The sequence below is a fragment of the Zingiber officinale genome, chromosome 7B (genome assembly GCF_018446385.1).
Source record: "Zingiber officinale cultivar Zhangliang chromosome 7B, Zo_v1.1, whole genome shotgun sequence".
Taxonomy (NCBI): domain Eukaryota; kingdom Viridiplantae; phylum Streptophyta; class Magnoliopsida; order Zingiberales; family Zingiberaceae; genus Zingiber; species Zingiber officinale.
In genome coordinates, this window is record NC_055999.1 from 30,653,834 (window position 1) to 30,676,755 (window position 22,922).

Sequence of the window (22,922 nt, forward strand, 5' to 3'; positions counted from 1 at the left end):
ATGTTTTCCTTTGCAAATTAAATGCACTAAATTTCATATGCATTTAATTTACTATTTTGTTTAAAATCTAACTTAACATGGGTTGATTCACATCAAAAAATGGGAGATTGTAAGCACCCCGTATTAGTTTTGATGTGGTCAACCAAGTTAAGTTTGACTCTAGGTATTTGATGCCTTGCGTTTGAGTGTGCAGCGGCTCAGGAATGTAAGAAGTCGAGCGGAAGATGCAGGGGACGAGAAAGATGACATGGGAATCAAGTTGATGGGCTCAGTGCATTCAAGGGACAAGAAGCTTCAGAAAAATATACTGGTGGAGCGAGAATCGTGTATTGGGCTTTCGAGGGACGAGAAGCAAGAACGGAAGACTGTTCGAGGAGAAGGCCGCAGTTGGGGCTATAAATGAACCAAGTGTTTATGAACAAGCTTGGTGTTCGGCTTGGTAAGAGCTTGTTTATATTCATTCAATATACACAAGATTAATTAAACAAACAAGCTTGAACAACTCGTTAAACTAAACAAACATGCTTGGACACATATGTGTTCAGCCTGTTAACGTTCATGAATAATGTTTGTGAACAATGTTCATAAACAATGTTCACGAACCATATTCATTAATAAAATTTTTATTAATATGCTAAATAAATAATAAAATAAAATAAACAAATAAGTTTAAATTATTAAGCTTAATAATCAATCAAAGAACTAAAAGTTTCAAACAATCAAACAACCTTGAATTGAGAGCTTGATAACATCTAAACGAACCAAGCTTGAACCAAGCTCAAGCGAAGCTTGAATTGAAAGCTTAATAGCATCTAAATGAACCAAGCTCAAGCCAAACTTCAAACAAGTTCAAGCTTATAAAAAATAAACCAAGCCAAACTTGAACAATCATTTCAAAAGCTTGGTTCATTTTAAGCTCGGCTCGGTTACCTTATCAAACAAGCTTGAACACCCCAAAGCTCAGCTCAGCTTGACTTATTTATAGCCCTAGCCAAAGTTGGGTTCAGGTGAGCTCAACTTTTGAAGGTCAGAGGATCACCCAAGCAACCGGAGAAGAAGCTAGTGATCGGAGAAGATGTTGGAAGAGTCAGCAGTTAGCTGACTGGTCTGGAAGCCTGGACCACCAAGGCATCAAAACAAGCGCCTCGTTAGAGACGTTACTATGGATCACTTTCAGGTTTACATCAGCAACAGTCCAGGCCTCCGGACCTAGCCGACCGCTCGGACATGGAAAAATTCTATCTTTAAGTCATTGCAAAGATGATAGAATTTGCACACTGGGGACGCCTGGATAAGGCACTACAAGGAAAACACTCAAGGTGCGTTTGGTTCAAGTCATCATGTATAACCTTGGTTATGTGATTACCAGGTAATCACATAACAAAGGTTATGGGGAATAAAACATAACCAAATGTTGTTTGGTTCAACCTAGGTAATGCAACAAAAATTTGTTTGTTTGAAGGTTTTAATGAATACCCTAGTTTAATATTTTACCGTATTACCCTCAATTACAAAACCAACTATACATAATAATATTATTATTATTATTATTATTATTATTTATTGTTTAATGTTTTTTACTTTTCTTTTTCTTGTATATTTTTTTTACTTTTTTATGTGCTTTTTTATTTTTTTAATGTCTTTATATTTTTATATTATTTATATTTATATTTTTTATTTTTTTACATTTTTTTATTTTAATTTTTATTTATTTATTTATTTATTTATTTTTAAAATTTTTAAAAAAATTTAAATTTTTTAACATTTTTAAAAATTTTAAAATTTTTATTTTTTATTTTTAAAATTTATATTTTTTTTATTTTTTAAAATTATTTATTTTTTTAAAAAAATAAAATTTAAAATTTTTAAAACATTTTTTTATTTTTTATACATTTTTTAATATTTTTTTACATTTTTATCTTTTTTTCATGTTTTTTCTCATCGGAGGATATTTTTGGTAAAAAAAATTCGTTAACCCCGGAATCAAGAAAAACCTTAGTTTTCTGAGGTTTTCCGATTCCGGACTGCATGACCCTTTTGCTGACGTGTCGGGAATGAAACATTACTTGAGAATCATCGAATACCTAAACCAAACAAGGTTTTTGTTGATAACCTTGGATGGATAACCAAGGTTATCAAGAATAACCCCGAACCAAACGCACCCTCACAGACATCGGTGGAACAACAACAGTTTTAAGCAAAAACCGATGTCTTTGAGTATTTTACACCAATTTTTCCAAAAACCGATGTCTATGAGCGCCTTTTTTTCGTTAATAAACACCGATTTTAACAACGATTTTTAAAACCCGGTGTCTATGATAAATAAAATAATTTAATTTTTCCACCAATACTTAGCCAAAATTTACAACACTTTACTCTTCCCTCCAAACCTAAACCTTCCTCTTCCTAGATCGCGCCGTCCTTCCCCTTCCTAGATCAACGCCCCTTCCTCTCCCGATCAAGATCAACACACGACTCCCTCCCTTGTGAGTCTGCGGAATGCCCCGCTTTCCCGAACGACCACATCCATATCCTCTTTCCCCTTCTCTTCTCCTCTCCCTTCCGTCTTTGCCCTCTCGCGGGTTGCTCCATCTCTTAGGGTTTCTTCTCCTCATGCTTTCTGGTTTCTCCGTTGATTCGTCGGCGACCTTTTCCCCGGAAATCGTCTTGATTCCATTGCTGTTTTCGCTGCTGGTGCTCGGATTTGGCTCCTCGGGGCTGCTCCTTCGTCGTCTGCACTCATGGCGGCTCTCGTCAAACGCGGAGGTGATCCCTCGTTGATCCTTGTATGCTTAGCTTGTTTCTTAGTGTTTTCTTGGAGGAAATCGGTCGGCTCTGGGCTAGATCTGTTGGGATTTTTGACTTCCTTGTTGGAATTTCTTCGCGCTAGTTGTTTTGATGGCTAGATTTTCTTTTGAGGGGTTTAAATCTTGTTAAATTAAGGTGATGGTGTAGATCTATTAATATTTTTTAGTATTTACTTTTATTCTTGGTTTTGACTTCACTTCTCAGGTCAGAGGTGCAAATCTTTGATTGGTTTTGCTTCTGCTTTTTTTTTTTGGAGGGACAATTAGGAACCTTCAAGGGGGCGCAAAGGCAAAGCAACCCTCCAAAATAAAATTTCTTCTATCTTTTGCACAGAGTGCCAGGGTACTGGTGTGGCCATCCAAGGAGAAGAGCTTGAAAAACCAACAATTCCCTTGTCTGAGGTTCGCAATCAGTTGAACTGCTTCTTGTATAATTTCTGTTTGTTACCTTCCCTTCTTGTGATGGTTTGTTGTTCTTTTTATAATCTCTCCAGATGTTCCTATATAAACTGAAAGCAATCGAAGCTAACAAGGCATGGATGAAGCATCCTGAAATTCTTCAGAAATGCTCCACTGGACTTCATTTCCCATCTGAGCATGTCAGCAATTATGAGGTTAGTAGTTCATTTACTGGTATATGCCCATTGAAAACCAACATGCTTCATCTTAATATTATGTACATTTTTTTAAAATCATGAATAGGAAAACGTGAAGCCTCTAAAGCTGCTGCATTTCTTTCGGGTTGATGGGTAGGAGAAAGCTCAATATACACCAGACTCGGTGAATCAATTCACTTGTAAATATCGTTAAATCCCTTGTACTAGTTTCTTGTAATTTGGTTACGCCGGTAGAAATTAGTTAGTAACAATCCTTTGTAACAATAATTCTTCACATAATATAATTCTTAACAATATTAGGGTCCCTAATATAATTTTTGTAATTTTTAGATAGATTGCAGAGAGAACTTGAAATACTATACTTGATTACCTTATAAATTTCACTGATATTTTCTCTATATTTTGGTCATTCTCTCAGTATTCCTAATCTAAATCAGGTTGTATTTATACACTTTGCTATTACACTTTACTATCTGTATCAGGATCTTGGTCAATTATCCCATCAATTTAATGGTTATTAATATTGAGGTAAAGTGTGGTAAAGGATTCTACTTGGGTGAGGAATTGACATGTCTTATCTGTATAAACGGTGGTTTTCTTTTTCAATTTTATTTGTGCAATTATGTGACATTTGTTTTTATTTGGCAATTTGTCATAGTATTTGTTCTGAAGTATGTGAAGATCAAATGTTATTTGTTACTTCTTCCATTGATATTCTGATTTTCTTTTGATGCCTTGGTGTTGGATAAATATTATTCCTTTTGCTTTGATTCTGTTTAATTTTTACCAAGATTGTAGTTATATCTAAGAGGTCAAGGAATATGCAGGCCAAGGTTCTAGGTGCTCTCTAGCCCACATTTTGCACCTCCTTTAAGCTGGAGCATTGTTTTTTTTTTTTTGGAAGAATTCATGTTCCTTTTCAATCTCATGTTTAATGAACCTTTCAATAAATTAGTGTTAATGTATTCGGATCACAGAATGTGAATTCACATCTATTGATTATGTGGAAGTTTAATTATAATCATGCCTCCTCCATGCTGCTTAGATTTATGAGGTTTAAGAATGAAGGAAGAATCTTTCATTTTATTCTTTTGAAAATTTATTATGTTAATATAAGTAGAATCTTTTTGAAGATAGTGTGAATACATTATTTTATATATTCCAAGAAAAATCATAATAATCTATTATACACCATGCATCACTATATTTAGCTTCTTTCAAATCAGTTGTCGTATAATAGATTATTTCAAATTTGCAGATCAAAAAAGCTGAGCAAATAAGTAAAATTATGGTAAATGGTTTATTTTTGTAAAGTATTTGATCCCATGTATCTAAATTATTGGCTTATTCTTGTTTTCAGTGTTTTGGTTCCTGGTCATTTATGTTTTGATAAATTATGCAATTATATGGAATGATAGCAGAAAAAGTAGTGAGGAAGTGATTTAAACAATACCTTAACCGTTGACTATTGGATTGAGGAATTGTTCTTTCTTTTAGCAAACATAACTCTGGTATTGCATTTTTAGGCAGCAGAGTTTTTTGAAAATCTCATTTATCATTGTTCTATTGAAATTTGTTTTTGGAAATTGAATGTAACTAAGCACAGCACAGCACAGCATGCTAGCCATATTGAGAAAGATACTAGAATGGCAAAGTGGAGGTGACTGGATGTAGTTTGAAGTGGATGCATACTGAAATTGTATATCTTTCCATTGAATGCCCTCAGTACTCATTGAGTTCCTTTTACTAAATGATCTGTTGTTTCTTTTCTTTTTTGCTTTAATGAGCTCTACTTATGTTATTTCCATGGAGATCATGAATCACATCAAAAGGTCATTAACTTGGTAAAAGAATACAACGCTCAGTCCACGGACAACGTTATTTCCATAATGCTAGATACTAAGGTATGTGCCTCTGCGAACATTACTTAGCTCTTACTGTTGACTTAGAAAAGTGCATTTCTAAAATGCTTGACATTGTTTATATCTAATATTCTTGAGATTTAGCTTATTACATTGGCGGAATATGCACTTAGTATTTTCTTCTCTATGATTTGTTTTCTCTTTAGGACTCTTCCGTCAATGTTGTTGCTTCATCTTATTTAACTGAATATCACTCAGTATGATGCCTTAAATTAAATTTTCCAGCATAATAGATGTGGTGAATATTATTCTTAACATACTGTTTCAACACTACCTGCAAGCATGCACCAGGACGAACTTGTGATAAATTTCATTGTTTGCTGAAAACACAATTTTTTTTTTCAGAATGCTAATGGTCATGCGATTTCAATTTTTTTTTTTCTGATTCATTAACTTACACAAAAAATTATTCCTTTCCCAACATACATTGGATACTACTTATATGCATAATGGTGGCAGTTCTGTATTAGACTGATAAAAATTTGTGACGAGGTTCTCCTAGCACCGGCATGTTACGGCAATCCTGCTTTCTTATTTGGTTTCACCTTTAAAATGACGTCCACTGAAGAAATGCATGACTAATATTTTTAAGGAGAAAGGAGGTTTCCTCCAAATTAAAAGCATTACAAAGCTTATATGAGCTATATCCTTGGTTACTAACTGAGAAAGAACAGATAAAACAGAAGTACATATACTTAATCTGACACTGTAGTCATATACACTATACAGGGCCCTGAGGTAAGAAGTGGGGATGTGGTTCAGCCTATCTTGCTCAACGAAGGGCAAGAGTTCAATTTCACTATCAAAAGAGGAGTCAGTTCAGGAGATACTGTCAGTGTAAACTATGATGATTTTGTTAATGATGTTGAAGTTGATGACATTCTTTTGGTTGATGGTAAGTATACTTTTCAGATGACTCTTGCTTTTAGATGTTTCTTTTCCTTTTTTACTAGTTGCCCTCAGTACTCATTATTTTGTTTTATTTTATTTAGGTAAGAGAACTGGGAAATCAATTAAATGGTGAGAGGACAACCAAGAAGGATGTTGCAAAGTTCCCAAAGCCTCCAGTGGCTCCTTTAAGATGGAAACCTCCTTTAAAAAGAATCACCAATCAATTGTCACCCTCAGGAAGAATAGTTATGTGTAATTTGTGGATACTGACTTGATGTGCACAATATCTATTATCTTTTTATGTTGTAAGAAGAATATTTATGTGTTGGTTATATAGATATTGACTTGGTGTGTTTAGATACATCGGTGCATTTTTATTTGTGATTTTCTTAGTGAATTAATAATATTAACTTAATGTTATGATTTACTTGGTGATAATATTGGTTTTTCACTATTTCAAAAATCAAATTTGTGTTGTTAAACAATACTGATATTACATCGGTTTTCCACCGCTGCAAAACCGGTGTCATTAACTAATATTACATCGGTCGTATACCGCTGCCAAAACTGGTGTTATTAACATATAATATTACATCGGTTTTACACCCGATGTCGTTAAGTGATACTACACCAGTTTTAACCCGATGTCTAAAATGGCAGACCTTTTACATCGCCTTCATAGACATCGGTCGAAAATGTAATAGACATCGGTGGAAAACCGATGTCTATGAGAGTTTTTGTTGTAGTGAGGTCTAGGTGTTGGGTTTTTCTGGCCACGAAAACCGCATTTTCGCGTCGCGAAAATCCTGAAAGCCCCAGCCACCGGTTCCGTGCAAAGAAAAAAAAAATACGAGTACGAGTTTACAAACTCTAGATCTACACTAGATAAGAGTATTACCCTCGATGCGATGCCCTTCGCTATCCCGCTAGTCCAACGGCTTGCCGGATCTCAAGATTGTCAACGTAGACAATCCTCTACACGTATCCACACGAACACACTAGATGGAGAAGGACCAAACAAAGGTGTGCTAGCACCTAGGGTGTTCGGCTAAGATAGGAGAGGGAGAGCAAGAAGAGAGAGCTCAAGGAGGAAGAAGAGTTGATTAGCCTTGAATGAGAAAAAATGAATTCCAATTCATTTTTGTGTGTGGTCGACCACAATTGTAACTCCATTACAATTAATGTGGCCGATCACATTAAATTGAATGGAGGTTTATAACCTCCATGATGTGGCACACACTTAAGTAACCATGATGATGTGGAGCATCATCATTGGTCCACATCTTGCCAACTCACTAATGATGTGGCATATAGTCAAGTCAAACTTGACTCTTCCTCTTCCTCTCAAGTCAAGTCAAACTTGACTTAATCTCTCACATGGTTGATCTAATCCAACCATTTAATTTAAGCCAATTTAATATAATAAATCTAATTCATTTAATTAAATTGATTCAATGAGTCATAATCTAAATTAGACTCATTGAACACATGAATCAACTTGAGTCCAACTCAATTAGCCCAATTAGGATTACTCTTAATCCAATTTGATTCATCAAATGAATCTAATCCTCTTGGTTCATCATATGAACCTAATCTCCATCTAATTGTCCTTAGTGTGTGACCCTATAGGTTATTGTAAAGTTGGCAATGCCCCTAAACCCATTTAGGAGCATAAGTAATGAGCGGTATCTAGCAACACATCATTACAACCCAAGTTACAAGAATGTTGAGATCCAACATCACCTTGTGACTACTAATTATGACTCCTCACAATATATGACAAGTGTCCTTCTATCCTAGACATCTAGATTGATCAATGTGAGGCATAGACCGTGTCATCCTCTGATCAAACTAAATCTTGAACTCCAAGTAGACTCATTAAATCAAATGAGCTCAATATCTCATATTGACTCATTTGGGCATGGCCATGCACTTCGTGGTCTCACTCTATCAAGAATATCAATGTCTCTCCCGTCATATAGGAGGGATAGATCTCATCTACATCACTCACATCCCTCTGCATAATTCGTTACATACCCAGTAATCGCCTTTATAGTCCACCCAGTTACGGGTGACGTTTGACGAAACCAAAGTACATAACTCCTTATGTAGGGAACCATGGTGACTTCAGGTCTAAGGACTAGTAGTCATACTAATAGCCACATGAGAAAGTATATTGTTAGGATCCTTTGTACGGCTAGAGAGGGGGGGTGTGAATAGCCGACCCCAAATCGCTCGCGTTTCTTCCTACACTTCGTTAGCGCAGCGGAAAAATAAACTAGAAACGAAAGGAAGAATATCAAACCTTAACACAGCGATGTACGAGGTTCGGAGATGATACTCCTACTCCTCGGCGTGTCCGTAAGGTGGACGAGCCCTATCAATCCGTCGGTGGATGAATCCCCGGAAACCCGGCTAAAATATACTCCTTCTGGGTGGAGAAACCTCGCCACAAAATCTTGCAACAGCAAGCAAAGAGTACACGAGATACAACAAGAAATACAAGACAATATGAATACAACAACACTAGCTTGCCTTCTCGTTGTCGACTGAAGTCCCAGATGAAGCAACAACTTCACGGACGGATGCCAACAAGCAACTCAGCAGCAGCTGATCCAGTCGTGGAATGAAGCTCACACGAAGCTTGCGAAGAAGAGCTCAACAAAGCTCAAGCACCGTAGCAGCCTGCAGCAGAAGAAGAGGAAGAAGCGATGCGCAGCAGGCCTCGACCCTTTATACCGCGAAGAAGACGAAGAAACTAGCCGCGTCAGCGGTTAGAACCCTGATCGGCTGGACCGATCAGGTCTACCGATCGGTCCCCGCATCGATCGGTACGTAACCTTCAGCGCATACGATCGGTGGACCGATCGATACCGGATCGGTCCACGACCGATCCCAACTCGGCTCCCTTCCGCGACATCGCCTCTCGACGGTCGCCACGACCGATCGTGAAGCTCTGATCGGTCCACGATCGATCGGCATCTTCTGCGATCGATCACGATCGGTCGCCGATCGACGATACCGATCAAGAGCACATCGGTTACTGATCGGTCACCAGACCGATCAGATAACTAGTGACTTGGTTTTTGCCCAAGCCAAGTCCCAAGCCTTCCAAACCAACATTCGGTCAACCTCGACCTGTTGGTACTTCATTCCTAGCATCTGGTCACTCCCTTGACCTGCTAGAATTCCCACCAAGTGTCCGGTCAATTCCTTTGACCCACTTGGACTTTCCTCTTCGTGCCAAGTATCCGGTCACTCCTATGACCTACTTGGACTTCCCATCACCAGATGTCCGATCACCCTTGATCCATCTGGATTTTCCCTTCCCCGGCTTCACTCACCAGGACTTTCACCTAGCTTCACTCACTAGGGTTTTCACACTGCCTAACATCCCAGTTAGGACTTTCTCACTGCCTGGCTTCACTCACCAGGACTTTCCAACTGCCTAACATCCCAGTTAGGACTTTCCCACTGCCTGGCTTCACTCACCAGGACTTTCCACACTGCCTAACTTCCCAGTTAGGACTTTCCCACTGCCTGGTTTCACTCACCAGGACTTTCCACCTGCCTAACATCCCAGTTAGGACTTTCCCTCGTGCCAAGCTCCCTGCTTGGACTTCTCCGTGCCAAGTCTCCATACTTGGACTTTTCCAGTGCCAAGTCTCCATACTTGGACTTTTTCCCGAATCAGGTCAACCAGGTCAACCTTGACCTACGGTTGCCCCAATAATCTCCCAAACATCTATTCTTGTCCCATATCAAGAATACAACTCGTCCACGAGTGTCAAACATCAACATGCAACTCAACTAGGTCAACCTTGACCTAAGGTTGCACCGATAATCTTCCTAAGTCAAACATCAAAATACAACTCGAGTCAGGTCAACTCGAGTCAGGTCAACCAGGTCAACCTTGACCTAAGGTTGCACCAACAATCTCCCCCTTTTTGATGTTTGACAAAATCCATAATCAAGTTAAGTTAACCCGATAACCTAACTTAGGTTTTCCAATCATCTTCCAATGTCCAATGTTCTTTCCTTGAACATTCTCTGGACATTCTCCCCTTAGGTTAACCCGATAACTTAACTTGGGTTCTCCAATAATTCTCCCCCTTTTTGACACACATCAAAAAGAATTCCAATGTTCTTCCTCGAACATTCCTTGACATTCTTCCCCTAGCTTAGGTTAACCCGATAACCTAACTTGGGTTCTCCAATAATTCTCCAGTTAACACTCTCCCCTTTTTGACACACATCAAAAAGAAAAAGGAGAGTATCAAGGTCAAGAGTTTCTTCCTAATGAAAGTCCCATACCTTTCATTGAAACTCTTAATTTCCCCCTTGATACTAAACTCAACAATCAACTTAGTGATAATCCCATATCACTAATCCTCAAAAGTCTTAAGGAGTAAAAACTCCCCCTAAAAGTTAACTCCCCCTAAAAGTCAACTACCCCTTGACAATTAGGTAAAAACTCCCCCTAAAGGTCAACTCCCCCTTGACAATTGCACCAACAATGTCTTGGAGAGTTTCAAACCTTTAGAAATCCACAAAACCCAACTTCCAGCTGAAATTTCAGACCAACAGCTGAAAATCAGAAACTGGCACGCTCTGATCGGTCCCCAGACCGATCAGCCCTTCACCAGATCGCACTCGTGCTACTGGAACTCACTGGATCGGTCCGCAGATCGATCCACAATACTCTGGATCGGTCCGCAGACCGATCAGAACTTACCTGGATCGGTCCCCAGACCGATCCAGAGTCTGATAGGCAGTTTTCTGAAATTTCCTTCCCGAAATTCAGAAACTCCTAGAAAATTCCAGAAAATTCGAAAAATTGTGAAATTTTGAGGATACATTCCTCATAACATATACTATTATGGAAAAATAATTTTCTATGAAAATAGTTTCCATTTTCAAATTTTGATACAAAATTCAAAAACTTTGAAATAGTTCAAAGTTAAGTCAATTTTGTATCACAATGTTCAATGATGAATGCTATCACTAGGAAAGCTTCATCAAGGTTTTTCAAATCAATTTTAAAATGCTTTTAAAACCATTTGAATTTAGGACCATAATCTTAGGGCTAGATGTACATGACTTGTACACAAGCTTTCCCTATGATCCTTCATTTCTTGAATTAGGCTCATCTAGGTACAAAAACTATGCACCTTGATCCTAACTCATGATCCTAATATCTCACACACATCTAAGGTGTATCAAACCACATTCAAGTCAATTTGATGTGAGATATGGGTTAAGGTCATCTTAGGCTAAGTTCTCATGCATTTTCTAAACTACACTTTGATCTCAATATCAAAATGTGTTTTTATCCTTAAATCAATTTCATTGATTCTTAATGCAAGAGATGATGACATGGCATGAAATAATATCATAAATGAAAACATGTGCCAATGTCATGATGTCATGGCATAAAGTTTGAAACTTAAATAAACATGACATATAAATAACCTAAGCATTATCATGACATTTCAAATGATCATAAATTAAATATGATGTCATGACATGACATATGACAAACAACCATGGTAAGTTAACACAAATAAAATACCTAGATTACCTATCTAAGTATCCTTAATCACTTAGCTAACTTAAATTCTAATCCTAGATTGCCCAAAGTGCTCCATGAAAATGTCAAGACCCAAATTGGCATTTCTTGATTTCTTTATACCATTTAAAAATTCTACAAGAGTAGCACTTCTAAATTAAGGCTCGGATTGCCTTGATTACCTAAGAGAATATCAAAATCCCAATTTGATATTTCTCTAGGTTTTTCCAAATTGTGTCAATTTAAAGTAAGATTGATATATTCTCACTTTGGCACACTTTACTCTTCCAAGGAGTGAATGATAAAGATTATTCCATTCCATTTTCAAAGGTTCCCAAAAACCTTGAAAATGCTCCTTGAGTGTCAATTCCCTCAAAGTTGGGTTAACTACCCTTCTTATTGGAGTTGACACTCTCTAACCCATCTATGGGGTAGAGAAGATGCTCCTAGGAACCCAATACCTATTAGAGCTCATTGGGTTCACTAAATATTCACTAGGGATAACTTCCCTAGCAACCCTCCTAATGACCCTCTTAGGCTTTAAAGCCATGGTCATTTGGGACTCATCAAGATCAACTCTAGGGGTGACTCCCCTTGTGACCTTGGTGATGGTCTTCCTAGCCCTAGTTTTTGTTCCATAATCAAATGGAACATTATGGTAAGTGGGCTTGACCACTTGGGACTTAGGTTTGTGACCCAAACCTTTCTTGTCCTTGGACTTGGGTTTTTGACCCCTAGACCCTAGAGTCAAATCCTCAAGAGCCTTTTCTAGTGAGTCAAGTCTTGACCTCAAGACTTGATTTTCTTTCTCTAATACCTCAAGCTTTAATTTATCATTTTTCTTTGAGGTATTCCTAGGCATATGTCTAGATGATTTTGGATTCCTACCTAGGTTTTCCTTAGCCTTAGATGGGCTAATTCTAGGGTTGGCTTTCCTAGTGTTATCCTTATCTAGGCTCACATGTTTGGCACCTAAGCATGTGTATCGATTTCTATAATTAACATGCTTATCATTCTTGACAATAGCAATAAGGCTACTAGCATGCATCCTACTAGAATTGCAAGAATGTGCCTTAGAGATTACCTTAGGGTTTGCCCTAGCTCCCCCTATACATGTGCTCGATCTCTTGTCCTTGTGAGATTGCCTCCCTCTCGGACATTGGCTCCGATAATGTCCCCTTCTCTTGCATTGGAAGCACACCACGTGCTCCTTGCCCTTGCGTGTTAGGACTCCGGCTTCCTTGACCTTTGGCGCCGGTGGAGTCTTTCTAACTCTCTTTGGACATTTACTCTTGTAATGTCCATACTCCCTACACTCAAAGCACATTATGTGTAATTTGCTAGAAATTAAAATGCTTGAGTTACCTAGGTTTGAGGGTGGATGAAAGCTCTCTTCTTCATCCCTTCCGGAGGTAGACGCTTCTTCTTCTTCTTGCTCCGAACTTGAAGAAGAACTCTCCTCCTCTTCTTCTTTAGATGTTGAGTGGCCCTCAACTTCTAAATTCACTCCTTCATAAGGTGAGCTCCTTGGCTCACTTGACTCCTCTTCATGACTTGAAGTGGAGTTCTCCTCATGGAGCTTTGCCAAGTTATTCCACAACTCCTTGGCATCGTTATACCCACCTATCCTACACAAAACATCATTAGGTAAAGAAAATTCAATGATTTTCGTTACCTCATCGTTGATGGTTGATTTGTGGATTTGCTCCTTCGTCCACCTCTTCTTCTTGAGAGGTTTTCCTTCTTCATCCTCCGGAGGAGTGAAACCTACTTGCACACACCTCCAATTCTCAAGATTAGTTATAAGAAAATATTTCATTCTTACCTTCCAAAACGCGAAGTCGTCGCAATCGTAGAAGGGTGGAATCGTGATGTCCTCTCCGAGTTGATCCATCTCTAGCTTGTGCTCCCTCGGGTGTTAATCCGATGAAGAGCGACCTCGCTCTGATACCACTTGTTAGGATCCTTTGTACGGCTAGAGAGGGGGGGTGTGAATAGCCGACCCCAAATCGCTCGCGTTTCTTCCTACACTTCGTTAGCGCAGCGGAAAAATAAACTAGAAACGAAAGGAAGAATATCAAACCTTAACACAGTGATGTACGAGGTTCGGAGATGATACTCCTACTCCTCGGCGTGTCCGTAAGGTGGACGAGCCCTGTCAATCCGTCGGTGGATGAATCCCCGGAAACCCGGCTAAAATATACTCCTTCTGGGTGGAGAAACCTCGCCACAAAATCTTGCAACAGCAAGCAAAGAGTACACGAGATACAACAAGAAATACAAGACAATATGAATACAACAACACTAGCTTGCCTTCTCGTTGTCGACTGAAGTCCCAGATGAAGCAACAACTTCACGGACGGATGCCAACAAGCAACTCAGCAGCAGCTGATCCAGTCGTGGAATGAAGCTCACACGAAGCTTGCGAAGAAGAGCTCAACAAAGCTCAAGCACCAGAACAGCAGCTCTGTAGAAGAAGAGGAAAGGGGGGAGCGGCGGCTCCCCCCCTTTTTCATATCAGCGGAGATGCTCCGCGAAGAACGCCATGGTGCGTTCGTCCGCCAGCCTGGCGGACTCGTCCGGCGGGCGCTACGCCTGAGGATATCCAGAATATCGTAACCTTCGTGCGATTCGATCGGTGGACCGATCACACCGGATCGGTCCACGCACCGATCCCAACTCGGCTCCCTTCGCGACATCGCCTCTCACGATCGGCGCCACGACCGATCGAAGCTCTCGATCGGTCCACGCACCGATCATGCGCTTTCTCGCGGCTCATCGATCACCGATCGGTCTCAGATCGATCGATCCGATAGCAGCGATCGATCTTACCGATCGGTCACGGACCGTCGATCAGATAACTAGTGACTTGGTTTTTGCCCAAGCCAAGTCCCAAGCCTTCCAAACCAACATTCGGTCAACCTCGACCTGTTGGTACTTCATTCCTAGCATCTGGTCACTCCCTTGACCTGCTAGAATTCCCACCAAGTGTCCGGTCAATTCCTTTGACCCACTTGGACTTTCCTCTTCGTGCCAAGTATCCGGTCACTCCTATGACCTACTTGGACTTCCCATCACCAGATGTCCGATCACCCTTGATCCATCTGGATTTTCCCTTCCCCGGCTTCACTCACCAGGACTTTCACCTAGCTTCACTCACTAGGGTTTTCACACTGCCTAACATCCCAGTTAGGACTTTCTCACTGCCTGGCTTCACTCACCAGGACTTTCCAACTGCCTAACATCCCAGTTAGGACTTTCCCACTGCCTGCCTAAGATTATGGTCCTAAATTTAAATGGTTTTAAAAGCATTTTAAAATTGATTTGAAAAACCTTGATGAAGCTTTCCTAGTGATAGCATTCATCATTGAACATTGTGATACAAAGTTGAGTTAAACTTGAACTATTTCAAAGTTTTTGAACTTTGTATCAAGATTGAAAAATGGAAACTATTTTCATAGAGAATTATTTTTCCGTGATAGTCTATGGTATGAGGAGTGTATCCTCAAAATTTTACGATTTTTGGAATTTTCTGGAATTTATTAGGAGTTTCTGAATTTCCGGGAAGGGAAATCAGAAATCTCTGATTTCAGAGTGTGGATCGGTCACCGGACCGATCCAGGGAAGTTCTGATCGGTCTGGTGACCGATCAGTAACGATCCAGTGCGATCAGTGAAGCGTGGATCGGTCTGGGGACCGATCCAGGGGGATTCTGATCGGTCTGGGGACCGATCAGTGCGTGCCAGTTTCTGATTTTCAGCTGTTGGTCTGAAATTTCAGCTGGAAGTTGGGTTTTGTGGATTTCTAAAGGTTTGAAACTCTCCAAGACATTGTTGGTGCAATGGTCAAGGGGGAGTTGACCTTTAGGGGGAGTTTTACCTAATTGTCAAGGGGGAGTTGACTTTTAGGGGGAGTTTTTACTCAAAAAGACTTTTAAGGATTAGTGATATGGAATTATCACTAAGTTGATTGTTGAGTTTAGTATCAAGGGGGAAATTAAGAGTTTCAATGAAAGGTATGGGACTTTCATTAGGAAGAAACTCTTGACCTTGATACCCTCCTTTTTCTTTTTGATGTGTGTCAAAAAGGGGAGAGTGTTCATTGGAGAACCTAAGTTAGGTTATCGGGTTAACCTAAGCTAGGGGAAGAATGTCAAGGAATGTTCAAGGAAGAACATTGGAATTCTTTTTGATGTGTGTCAAAAAGGGGGAGAATTATTGGAGAACCCAAGTTAGGTTATCGGGTTAACCTAAGGGGAGAATGTCCGGAGAATGTTCAAGGAAAGAACATTGGACATTGGAAAATGGGAGAATGTTCTAGGGAGAACATTGGAAAACCTAAGTTAGGTTATCGGGTTAACCTAACTTGATTATGGTTTTGTCAAACATCAAAAAGGGGGAGATTGTTGGTGCAACCTTAGGTCAAGGTTGACCTGGTTGACCCGACTCGAGTTGACTTGACTCGAGTTGTATTTTGATGTTTGACTTGGGAAGATTGTTGATGTAACCTTAGGTCAAGATTGATCTAGTTGAGTTGTATGTTGATGTTTGTCGAGAAGAGAGTTCTATTCTTGATGTTTGACAAGAATAGATGTTTGGGAAATTGTTGGTGCAACCATAGGTCAAGGTTGACCTGGTTGACCTGATTCGGGAAAAGTCCAAGCAGGGAGCTTGGCACGCGAAAAGTCCAAGTATGGAGACTTGGCACTGGAAAAGTCCAAGTACGGAGACTTGGCACGGGGAAAGTTCAAACAGGGAGTTTGGCGCAGGGGAAAGACCTAGTGAGTGAAGCTAGGCAGTTTGGAAATCCTGGTGAGTGAAGCCAGGTGAAAGTCCTGGTGAGTGAAGCCAGGCAAGGGAAAGACCTAGTGAGTGAAGCTAGGCAGTTTGGAAATCCTGGTGAGTGAAGCCAGGTGAAAGTCTTGGTGAGTGAAGCCAGGAGTGGGAAAGTCCTGGTGAGTGAAGCCGGGTAGATTGGAAATCCTGGTGAGTGAAGCCAGGTGAAAACCCTAGTGAGTGAAGCTAGGTGAAAGTCCTGGTGAGTGAAGCCGGGCAAGGGAAAATCCAGATGGATCAAGGGTGATCGGACATCTGGTGTTGAGAAGGTCAAGTAGGTCAAGGGAGTGACCGGATACTTGACACGAAGAGGAAAGTCCAAGTGGGTCAAAGGGATTGACCGGACACTTGGTTCGGAGTCTTAGCAGGTCAAGGGAGTGACCGGATGCTAAGCATGATGTACCAATAGGTCAAGGTTGACCGAATGTTGGTTTGGAAGGTTTGGGACTTGGTTTGGGCAAAAACCAAGTCACTAGGTATATGATCGGTCTGGTGACCGATCAGTAACCGATCAGTGTGCTACTGATCGGTATCTGATCGGTCTGCAGACCGATCAGTAGCCGCGAGAAAGACGCCTGATCGGTCTGTGGACCGATCAGGAGCTTCCCTGATCGGTCGTGGCGACCGATCAGGAGACGATGTCGCGGAAGCACAGCCAAGAGTTGGGATCGGTCTGGGGACCGATCCAGCCCGATCGGTCCACCGATCGAGTACGCAAGGTTACGTACGACCGATCGATGCGGGGACCGATCGGGCCTGATCGGTCCACGCATCGATCGAGTTCTAGCGTGCTATGACGCAACGCGGCTAGTTTCTTCATTTCTTCTTCGCAGTATAAAGATCGAGGGCATCTTCCGTGCAACCGCTTCCTTCTCTTCTGCTGAAGATTTGTGGGCTGCGATAAGAGCTCTGTTGAGTTCCTTCCGAAAGCTTCGCGTGAGCTTCCCCGACTGGGAAGCTGCTGCTTCATCCGGACTCCAGTCGATGAGAAAGCAAGATTGGTAGAGTGCTTGTGTATTCTTATTGTATTTCTTGCTTATTCTTTGTACTTGTACTCTTTGTTTGCTGTTGCAAACGTTTGTGGCGAGGTTTCTCCACCCACAAGGAGTATATTGTATTAGCCGGTTCTCCGGGGACTCATCCACCGACGGATTGACTGGACTCGTCCACCTTACGGACACGCCGAGGAGTAGGAGCCCTAATCTCCGAACCTCGTTACATCGGTTTGTTTGAGATTTGTTTTTCTTCTCCTGTTTTCTTTCTACGTTGTATTTCCGCTGCACTAACTTAATCGTAGGAAGAAACGAGTAATTTGGGGCGGCTATTCACACCCCCCCTCTCTAGCCGAGTACGAAGGATCCTAACATATATGACACTCATATAACGATCCATGATACTTTCTCATGGCGGGTCATTCAGTATACATTCTCCAATGCATACCCATGTGTCAACTTGATATCTCTATATCCATGACTTGTGAGATCAAGTCATCGAGTTGACCTACATGCTAGTCTTATTGCATTAATATTGTCCCTGAATGTTAATACTCGACTAGGAATGATTAAGAGTAGTGTTCCCTATATCATCTCACTATCGGTTCAACTAACCGATTGATATATGTGAGAACCTTCTACTCAAGGACGCTATTATACTTAGTTTATTTGGCACCAATACAAGCAAGTATAATAACCAAAACAATAAATGCCTTTATTTATATATAAGAATATAATACAACAAGTCCATAATACAATCATCAAATGATTGGCTCTAAGGCTCTAACTAACAATCTCCCACTAGCACTAGTGCCAATCAGTGTAGGCTCTAAGCCTCAATGACCTAGTGTGACCATCATGCTTCCTCTGTGCCAAAGCCTTGGTCAAGGGATCTGCGATGTTAGCCTCTGTAGGTACTCTGCATATCTTCACATCTCCTCTCTCGATAATCTCTCGAATGAGATGGAAGCGCCGTAGTATGTGCTTGGTCCGCTGGTGTGAGCGAGGTTCCTTCGCTTGTGCTATAGCTCCATTGTTGTCACAATAGAGCTCAATAGGGTCAGCGATACTGGGAACCACCCCAAGTTCAGTGATGAACTTACGGATCCAAACTGCCTCCTTTGCTGCCTCTGATGCAGCAATGTACTCGGCCTCTGTCGTAGAATCAGCTACTGTGTCCTGCTTCGAACTCTTCCAGCTCACAGCACCACCATTAATACAAAATACGAACCCTGATTGCGATCGATAATCATCCTGGTCGGTCTGGAAGCTAGCATCACTGTAACCCTTTACAGTTAGCTCATCATTGCCTCCATATATCAAGAAATATTCTTTAGTCCTTCTTAAGTACTTAAGAATATTCTTGACCGTTATCCAGTGACTTTCACCTGGATCTGACTGGTATCTGCTTGTTATGCTCAAAGCATACGAGACAACAGGTCGAGTACATAGCATGGCGTACATGATAGACCCTATGGCTGAGGCATAAGGGATCTGATCCATGCGGTCTCTCTCCTCTCTAGAAGAGGGACCTTGAGTCTTCGAAAGACTCACGCCATGTGACATCGACAGAAATCCCTTCTTGGAGTTCTGCATGGCAAACCGAATGAGTACCTTGTCAATATATGTACTCTGACTTAGGCCAAGCAATCTCTTAGATCTATCTCTATAGATCTGTATCCCTAGAATGCGGGATGCCTCACCTAAGTCCTTCATTGAGAAGCAATTCTCTAGACAGGTCTTGACAGACTGAAGCATAGGGATGTCTTTCCCAATGAGCAGTATGTCATCCACATACAATATGAGGAAGACAACTATATCCCCTACAACCTTCTTGTAGACACAAGGTTCATCTTCATTCTTGATGAAACCAAACTGTTTGATTGCATCATCGAATCGAAGATTCCAGCTCCGAGAAGCTTGCTTTAGTCCATAAATGGACCTATGCAGCTTGCATACTCTGATAGTATGCTGTGGATCTACAAAACCCTTAGGTTGTGTCATGTACACATCCTCGAGTAGGTTTCCATTCAGAAACGCGGTTTTGACATCCATCTGCCATATCTCATAGTCATGGTAAGCTGCAATAGCAAGCATGATCCGAATGGACTTAAACATCGCTACTGGAGAAAAGGTTTTATCATAGTCAATACCATGAATCTGCTTGAAACCTTTAGCTACCAAGCGACATTTATAGATAAGTCCATCTATGTCAGTCTTTCTCTTAAAGACTCACTTACACCCAATGGGTTTTACCCCTTCAGGTGGATCAACCAAAGTCCATACTTGGTTGGTGTACATTGATTCCATCTCAGATCTCATGGCCTCTAGCCATTTCTCGGAATCTGGTCTCATCACAGCTTCTTGATAGGTGGTAGGTTCATCCTCTATGAGCACAACGTTATCATGGTCAGACAAGAGAAATGAGTATCTCTCAGGCTGACGATGTACCCTATCAGACCTGCGAAGAGGTATGTCTACTTGAACTGGTTATTGTTCCTCAACTCTTTGTGGAACAACATCATCCACAACACTTTGTGGTTCCAGTTCAACTTCCATCAAGGCTTCAGTGCTATTGTTCGCATCTTGAACTTCTTCAAGATCGAATGTGCTCCCACTAGTCTTTCTAGAAACAAAGTCCCTTTCTAGAAAGACTCCAGTCTTTGCCACAACTACCTTGTGCTGACTGAGAATGTAGAAATAATATCCCTTAGTTTCCTTGGGATATCCAATAAAGTAGCACTTGTCGGATTTGGGTTCTAACTTGTCTGAGACTTGACGTCGAACGTAAGCCTCACAGCCCCAAATCCTCATGAAAGACACCTGGGCATCTCTCCCAGTCCATATCCTATATGGTGTCTTTATCACGGCCTTGGATGGAACTCGGTTGAGTATAAAAGTTGCCGTGTCTAGAGCATAGCCCCAAAGGAATGTCGGAAGATCTGTGTGACTCATCATAGATCGTACCATATCTCATAGGGTACGATTCCTCCTTTCGGATACACCATTCCATTGTGGTGTTCCAGGAGGAGTGAGTTGGGATAGAATCCCACACTCAGCTAGGTAGTCACGAAACTCATGGCTAAGGTATTCTCCACCTTGATCTGATCGAAGTATCTTAATACTCTTGCCAAGCTGGTTCTGTACTTCATTCTTGAATTCTTTGAACTTTTCAAAGGATTCTGACTTATGTGTCATCAAGTACACATAACCATATCTACTGAAGTCATCAGTAAATGTGATGAAGTACCTATAACCGCCTCTAGCAGCGACATTGAAAGGGCTACATACATCACTATGTATGAGTCCTAACAAATCAGTCGCTCTTTCGCTGTGCCCACTAAAGGGAGTCTTGGTCATCTTGCCTAATAGACATGACTCGCACGTCTCATAAGATTCAAAATCAAATGAGTCCAGCAAACCATCCTTATGGAGCTGGGATAAGCACTTGTCATTTATATGACCTAAGCGACAGTGCCAAAGATAGGTTTGGTTCAGGTCATTTGACTTGAACCTCTTGGTATTTATGTTATAGATAGGGCTTTCAAGATCTAGAATGTAGAGTCCGTTCATCAGAGGTGCACTACAATAGAACATATCTTTTAAATAAACAGAACAACATTTGTCCTTTATAATAAAAGAGAAACCTTTCTTGTCCAAACAAGAAACTGAAATTATGTTCTTAGTTAATGCAGGCATATAACAACAATCATCCAACTCTAATACAAGCCCAGAGGGCAGAGATAGAAAATAAGTCCCTACAGCAACAGCAGCAACCCGTGCTCCATTGCCTACGCGTAGGTCCACCTCGCCCTTCGCCAATGCCCTGCTATTTCTCAGCGCCTGCATATTAGTACAAATGTGAGATACACATCCGGTATCTAATACCCATGATGAAGAAATAGATAGATTGACTTCTATAACATATATACCTGAAGTGGAAGTCTCACTTCGCTTCTTCTTAAGATCTTCCAGGTACACCTTGCAGTTCCTCTTCCAGTGCCCGGTCTGACCGCAGTGGAAGCAGGTAGCATCCTTGGTGACCCCTCCTTTAGGCTTCAGTGCCTTGCCTTTGCCCTTGGCTTGGGACTTTCCTTTGCCTTTGGGCTTGCCCTTGCCCTTATGTTTCTGAACCATCAGAACAGAGTGGGGCTTTGCCTTCTTAAGGTTCAGCTCAGCAGTTCTTAACATGCTAAGCAGCTCGGGCAGTGGCTTGTCAATTTCGTTCATATTGTAGTTTAGAACGAACTGACTATAGCTATCCAGCAAGGATTGCAAGATCAGGTCAGTGGCCAGCTCTTGGCCAAGTGGGAATCCCAACCTCTGTAGGTTTTCTATGTACCCAATCATTTTGAGTACATATGGGCCTACGGGAGCCCCATCTGACATCTTGCACTGAAATAGTGCCCTTGAGATCTCAAATCTCTCATGCCTCGCTTGTCCTTGATACAGTTGACGAAGATGTTCAACCATATCGTAAGCGCCCATTAACTCGTGTTGCTTCTGAAGCTCAGAGTTCATGGTCGCGAGCATTAGATAGGACACATCTAATGCGTCATCTTGATGCTTCTTATAAGCATCTTTGTCTGCTCGCGTGGCATTGGCAGGAGGAGCCTCCGGAATGGGCTGCTCCAGAATGTACAGTTTACGTTCCTGGGTGAGAACTATTCTCAAGTTTCTGTACTAGTCCAGGAAATTTGCTCCGTTGAGCTTGTCCTTCTCAAGGACAGAACGCAAAGAGAAGGTGTTCGTATTCGACGTCATGGTTTATCTATAACAGAAAAATACAGAAAAATAAATATCATAGTCTTTAAATCATTTAATTAGGCCTTTAACTAAATGATGCCCCCACTGAATTCTATAATTCATGTGGGACAAGATCCACATCATACTAACCCTTGAGTTAGCTTTGACTAATACACCCAATACTTAGTATGATCGGTAGGTAACGATTTACCAATTACATCTCTATGCAACTCTTATTTATAGGATCATTATCCGTAGTTATATTAAAACTTGAGTTAGCTTTGGCTAATACGCCCAAGAATTAATATAAATGTGATTTATGTCCTATCTTTCCAACCATTGGAAGAATGCCTATAGTTGTACTTGATCCAACCGAGTTAACTAGGAATACTCAATCTAATTGAGTTTGTATTCGCCCATGCGTTGATAAGCGGGACCAAGATTGTCCCTCCGTACCCTACCAAGATAATATGTGTTGCTCTACTTTGGCAGATTCAACAACACATGTGATCGAGGTAGTGATAGGTATCACGGCACGGTAGA